Raw genomic sequence first — 6,502 nt, 5'->3', positions numbered from 1 at the left:
TTGTGGTGGATCTGTTGGACAGTCAGTTTATCCTCAAACACTTGCTAGCTTTAACCACCTACATTTTTTTCAATTACATGGTATGCATTATAGAAAATGTATTGCACTAATTGGTATTTAATGCTTTCCTAGAAGGTCCTATGTTCACTACCATAAATATCACAGAAGTTAAAAAACGATCATGATAATCACATTTGAATCTGAAAATCGGTCAAAGTGTACCCAGATTATAGTACTAAATGACCACCATAAAAAAATTAAAAATCCAAATTTCCTTAATTGTTATTGACTTTTACTTACAACATACTTTTTAAAGAGATATGTGCAAGTGAAGTCCTAAAAGCCCTCCGTCTTCAGGCCACAAGTGGCCCATCGGGACCATCCGACTGCCGTGTCATCCTCAGATGAGAATGCGGATAGGAGGGGCGTGTGGTCAGCACACCGCTCTCCCGGTCGTTAAGATGGTTTTCTTTGACCGGAGCCGCTACTATTCGGTCGAATAGCTACTCAATTGGCATCACGAGGCTGAGTGCACCACGAAAAATGGCAACAGCGCATGGCGGCCTGGATGGTCACCCATCCAAGTGCCGGCCACGCCCGACAGTGCTTAATTTCGGTGATCTCACGGGAACCGGTGTATCCACTGCGGCAAGGCCGTTGCCCACGTAAAGTCCTATATCTGAAAATATTGAATGTCACATTCACCGTGAAAAGTGACATTTACTACTAGGTCCTAAATTTTTGGTTTAACTTTAACTGAAAAATTTCAAACATTTGTGGAATCTGATAGAAGAATTCACAATAAGCAATAAATATTTTTTTTCAAAAGGTAGACATAAACTACCCTCACTTCCGGCCCCCTCCCCCATCCCCCATGTATTGCGAGAGTTAAGGAGAGTTAAGGGTATGGCAATTCGGCTGGGGGTCTATTCACATTGTCGAAGCTGCTGCAGTGTTATACGCTTTTTAGTAGCTTTAGTGACGAGGAAGGATGGCGTTGTACACTAAAGCGTCACAGAAACTGGTGTAGGCATGAGTATCCAAACACAGAGATACGTAAACAGGCAGAATACGGCACTGCGGTCGGCAACGCCTATCTAAGGCAATAAGTGTCTGGCGTAGTTGTTACATCGCTTACTGCTGCTACAATGGGAGGTTATCGATATTTAAGTGAGTTTGAACGTGATGTTGTAGCCGGCGCACGAGCAACTGGACACAGCGTCATCGAGGTTGCAATGAAGTGGGGATTTTTCCATACGACCATTTCACGAGCATATCTCGAATATCAGGAATCCGGTAAAACATCAAATCTTCGACGTCGCTGCGGCCGGAAAAAGATCCTGCTAGAACGGGGCAGACGACAACACCTACATTGGACTGTTGATGACTGGACACATGTCACCTGGTCGGATGAGTCTCGTTTCAAATTGTACTGATCGGAGGATGGACGTGTACGGGTATGGAGACAATCTCATGAATCCATGGACCCTGCACGTCAGAGAGGACTGTTCAACCTCGTGGAGGCTCTGTAATGGTGTAAGGCGTGTGCAGTTGGAGTGATATGGGACCTCCAATACGTCTAGATACGTCTCTAACAGGTTACATGTACATAAGTATTCTGTCTGTTCACCTACATGCATTCATGTCCATTGTGCGTTCCGATGGACTTGGGCAATTCCAGCAGGACAATGCGACACCCCACACGTTCAGGATTACTACAGAGCGGCTCCAGGAACACTCTTCTGAGTTTAAACAATTACGCTGGCCACCAAACTTCCCAGAGATGAACATTATCGAGTATATCTGGGATGCCTTGCAATGTGCTGTTCAGAAGAGAGCTCCACCCTCTTGTACTCTTAAGGATTTATGGACAACCCTGTAGGATTCATGGTGTCAGTTCCCTCCAGCACTACTTCAGACATTAGTCGAACCCATGCCACGTCGTGTTGTCGCTTTTCTGTGTGCTCGCGACGGCGCTACACGATATTAAGCAGTTTGTAAGGTGTCAGGCAAATCCAACACCTTCCATGAAAACCCTGACATAATAAGCAAATCTACTAGTATGTCACATAGCTCCGAATAAATCGTGACATTAAATTAACCAAAGTAATACGAGTAACGAGTGAGCAAATGGAATACCACAGACTAACACAAGAATATCTAAATGCGTGTCGTACCTTCCCACCGTGAGGCAGACGCAGTTCCGAGGGGAGAAACGAGGACAGAAGCCGAGAGCAGAACCGTGTTAAGCTAGAAGGCCCTACGATAAGGGAGGGGCTGGACACCCACTCCGCCAGCCTACCTGTACGACCACACAACCCGCACGTTTTAGCGTGAGGCTTTTTCGCGTCTCTGTTACGTAAAGGACCACCCCCCCCTCCCCCCCCCCCCCAGCCCATGTTAAAAGCTAGAGCCCTCCAGAAAAACAGTGTAGATCTTACGATAACACAAAAAGGGCCACTACCACCCGCAAGTTTTAGCGTGAAACTTTTTCGCGTGTCTGTTACATGGGACAATCCTCCAGCCCATGTTAAAAGATAGAGCCCTCCAGAAGAACAGTATAGATCTCACGATAACGCTAAAAGGACCACACCAGCTCCAGGTTTTAGCGTGAGACTTTTTAGCGTCTCTGTTACGTTGCAATCTTTAAAAACATTGCCCCACCACGAAAAGTATAACGTTTCTCATTGGATAGACAGAATTTTTGTAGGCGGAGCTTAAGGTTAACATTGAGACCCTGATTGGTCAGATGAAAACACAGCCAGATAGCTTTTTTAAATCTACTTCGGTAAATTGTAGCAAGGAGAAGTTAAGAGTTGCTTCCGAGATGGCGATGTGAGCGGAGCTGTGCCGCCGGCCGCTGTCGCCCTGACGCTGCCTAAACACCGACAAGGTAATGAACGCACGCGATGCCGCATTTTTGAGCGCATAAGGCTTCACTCAGAACTGCAGAAGACTCATCTGTTACACCCCTTTTTTGTGTAATACTAGTGTCGATCGTTAATTAAACTCATGGTGTTCACATTTGCCACTTGAAGAACAGATCTGAAACGCGATGATTTTTCTTTTATATAGTTATTGAGAAGTCACAATAGCCACTGTAATTTACGACAAGTTAAATAAGTAATTAAAGATAATTGAGGGTCACTGTAGACCATTTTGATAGTTTTCTCTTTTGTGAAACTTAAATTAAACCTAGATTATAGATGTGATATGGCATAGGTCATCCTTCAATCGATTGTAGAACTTGGAAACCCATTCAGGGAATATTCGTTCTTATTTTTTGTTGAACGCAGTTGGTTTTTACCATCCTGTATTAAAACATTTCCTTTTATCAATAGTGCAATTTATAAACGATGTTTTGTGAGTAGAATAAAATTTCCAATGGTAAACTTAACTGCTTTTTCGACGTTATTTTACCAGCTAACTGAAAATAGGAAAGCCTTGAACCCTTTCCACTAAATTTAGTTAGTATTAAGATTCTTTTACAGAGAGTGCAGTGGAGCTGACGCTGAGATAATTTCGTATTTGGTTATATCATCGCTAGTCTCACTGAACTCTTCTGAATTCTACATGTCATGTGTGGTCTGGCGTCTCCTTACCAGCAACAGGTCCCAGGTTCAAACTAGTTAATTCCCTAAAAAACACGCTCAGAGCGTCGTTGCGCGAAAGTGGTAGGGAGACACGATATAGTACAAACAGACACCACCATGAATGTTTAGAAGTTGTACCAGTTTCTTTGGCTTTTCAGTGTAGGTTAGCGCTGTCCAGTTGTCTCGGAGAGAACTCACGTTGTTCCAGCAGCGACTCTGCTCTGTTGGCAGGTTGGGCGGCGTGGGACCCTTGGCTCGCGTATACCTGGCGGAGATCCTGCCCGCTCGCTGGCGCGGCTGCGTCCTGGTCCTGCTAAACGCCTGTTGGGTGACCGCCTACCTCGCTTCTCTTCGTAAGTGCAACACATTCTTCCCCTTCTTTCTCCACTTTTCGTGTTCAAATTCAAAGGTTTGTAGACACTTCTTGAAAAAATTGTACCAAAAAACTGTTCAAATGTTTGTGAAATGTTATGGGACTTAACTGCTAAAGTCATCAGTCCATAAGCTTACACACTACTTAACCTAAACTATCCTAAGGACAAACACACACACCCATGTACGAGGGAGGACTCGAACCTCCGCCGTGACCAGCGACACAAAAAAATTGTACCAACTACGGGAGGCGTTCAATAAGTAAAACAATACATTTTTTTCTCGGCCAGTTTCGCTTGAAAAAATACGGAATGGAGTATTCCCGCTTCAGCCCCTGTATTTTATGAAGTTTCGATAGGTGGCGGCCGCTGTACGTAGCCTTCAAAACGGCGTCTGCAACGGAGGGGCGTTCCTGGCACAGAGCTGTCATTCAGTTTCTTTTGCCGGAAAACCAGAGAATCTCCGTTGTTCATAGGCACTTGCAGACAGTCTGCGGAGATCTGGCAGTAAACAAAAGCACGACGAGTCATTGGGCGAGGCGTTTGTCATCATCGCAACAAGCCATGACTGGTGCAATGTGGGAACGTGCGGACGGTCTCATTCGAGGTGATCGACGGATCGCAAACTAACACCTCGCTGCTCAGCTGGACGTCTTATAGGAAGAGCTCACACACCACTGAAAACGGTGCACCTGCTGGGTTCCTCGCCGCCTAATAGAAGACAATACAACAGCGAAAGACCATCTGTGCGGAATGCTTGCGAGTTACGAGGCTGATCGTGACAATTTTTAGTGGAACATGGTCACAGGTAACGAAACATGGGTTGATCACTTCGAACTGGAAATAAAATGGCAATCCATGGAGTGGCGCCACTCCTCTCCTCCGAAGAAAAAAGTTCAAAGAAACACGGTCAGCCAGTAAAGTAACTATTCTTCCTTGTCGACGCAACAGCCAGGATCCCACACATTGCGACTTCCATCTGTTTGACCCAATGAAGGGCGCACTCAAAGGAAGCAGTACGTACCTGATGGGCTTAATAATCGGATAGACAGACAGATGGACAACAAATCAATGTTATAAGGGTTCCGTTTTTACCGATTGAGGAACAGAAGCTAAAAACTATTGAATTTGTTGTGTAATGTAGAACTTGTATGCAGCATAGTTACTTCAACAGCACCATGCATAGATGCACATTCGTGCCCACACACAGGTTGCGATGATGTGCTTAGAGTCGTGTCGTCAAGTAGAAGGGCAGTTGAGGAAGGGAACAGGGGGGGGCATAAAACGAGCTATGCTTCTCCAAACAGGTAGACACGCGAGGACAGCTGACTTTATTGGACGTACAGTATCCTACTTCCTCGACATCACTCATCACATATAAACAACTGATTTGCCGGAGCAACAGGGGGAAAATAAACAACATAGAGGTGAAGTTCTAAGGTCTTTCAGATAAATCCCTTGAAGTATTCCAGTATTTCAATAATAACATAATTAACGTTTCTTTCCAGAGCGCCCGAATAGAAGATTTGGCTGATAAAAAGAATGACGTAAGTACGAGAAGCGTTGAATAAGTAATGCAACAGATTTCTTTTTCTGAAAGCAGATTGATTTTATTCAGGGCTCCAATATGCCACATTATTCCCTACTCTTTTTGCTAGAAAACCCTCTTTATCATCATAATCTCCGATCAATGCGACGGCCTTACGCCACCTTACTGGGAGGGGCTGTATGCCTGCATGGTACCGCTCCACTCGTTGACCTCGGACGCAACGTCTTGCTTGGTGCCCTTTTTCTCAGAAACGGGTAAACGTATCAAGTAGAAAATTATGTCACAGACTATGGCGGTCACTTGGTGTTATAAAAAAATCAAAGCTTTTTAGTCAATGTAGTCTAAAGATACGGCCATTTATGTCACACGTTTTGATACTCGAAATCTCGTTTATCAGAACGTATAGGTACTTCCTGCTGATCTAGGATCATGAAATTTGGCAAGAAGCGATATTTCACAGCACATGTAAGGGAGAAATCCGAAAATCATTCATCTGCAATTATATCACATGAAAAAATATTCTATTGTCATTGGTTATCCGACTGTCAGTCTGTATCTCTGTTAACAACCGTTTTTTTCAAGAATTACAATAACAGATGCGAAATTACACAACAAATTTAAACTTGAAACTCAAAATATTTTCAAGGGTATTGGAATTCCTAGGACCGATATCTTGACAGTATCGATATAGATAACACACAAACATAGTCGAGATTCTCGATTATTGTGCTGGATGATCTATCTATATACATAATAAAGTTTGTACGAAACCCTCAGAGAGCTTGTCCCACTCACACTTAACCAATTTTTAAGACTATTTGTACTCATTGATCTTAAAAAGAAGTTCCATTCCCCCTTCACGGTCTCAGACTTTTTTTTTCTAAAGTAGCATATGTTCTTCTTCAGGGTGCAACATGTCTGGATTCACTCTTGTCTGGAGGTCGTTAATATGGAATAATACTGGGCTTTTGATAGTTATATCTCACCGA

At 43.8% G+C, this 6,502-nt stretch overlaps 1 pseudogene; it reads right to left on the bottom strand.

Annotated features, from left to right (window-relative positions):
• Positions 1-544: 544 nt before the first annotated feature.
• On the bottom strand, positions 545-662 carry LOC126337241 (5S ribosomal RNA; annotated as a pseudogene).
• Between the last annotated feature and the right edge of the window lie 5,840 nt (positions 663-6,502).

Source organism: Schistocerca gregaria, chromosome 2, assembly GCF_023897955.1.
Source record: "Schistocerca gregaria isolate iqSchGreg1 chromosome 2, iqSchGreg1.2, whole genome shotgun sequence".
NCBI classification, from domain to species: domain Eukaryota; kingdom Metazoa; phylum Arthropoda; class Insecta; order Orthoptera; family Acrididae; genus Schistocerca; species Schistocerca gregaria.
The sequence above is the reverse complement of the archived record's forward strand: the minus strand, read 5'-3'. Positions and strand labels throughout refer to the sequence as shown.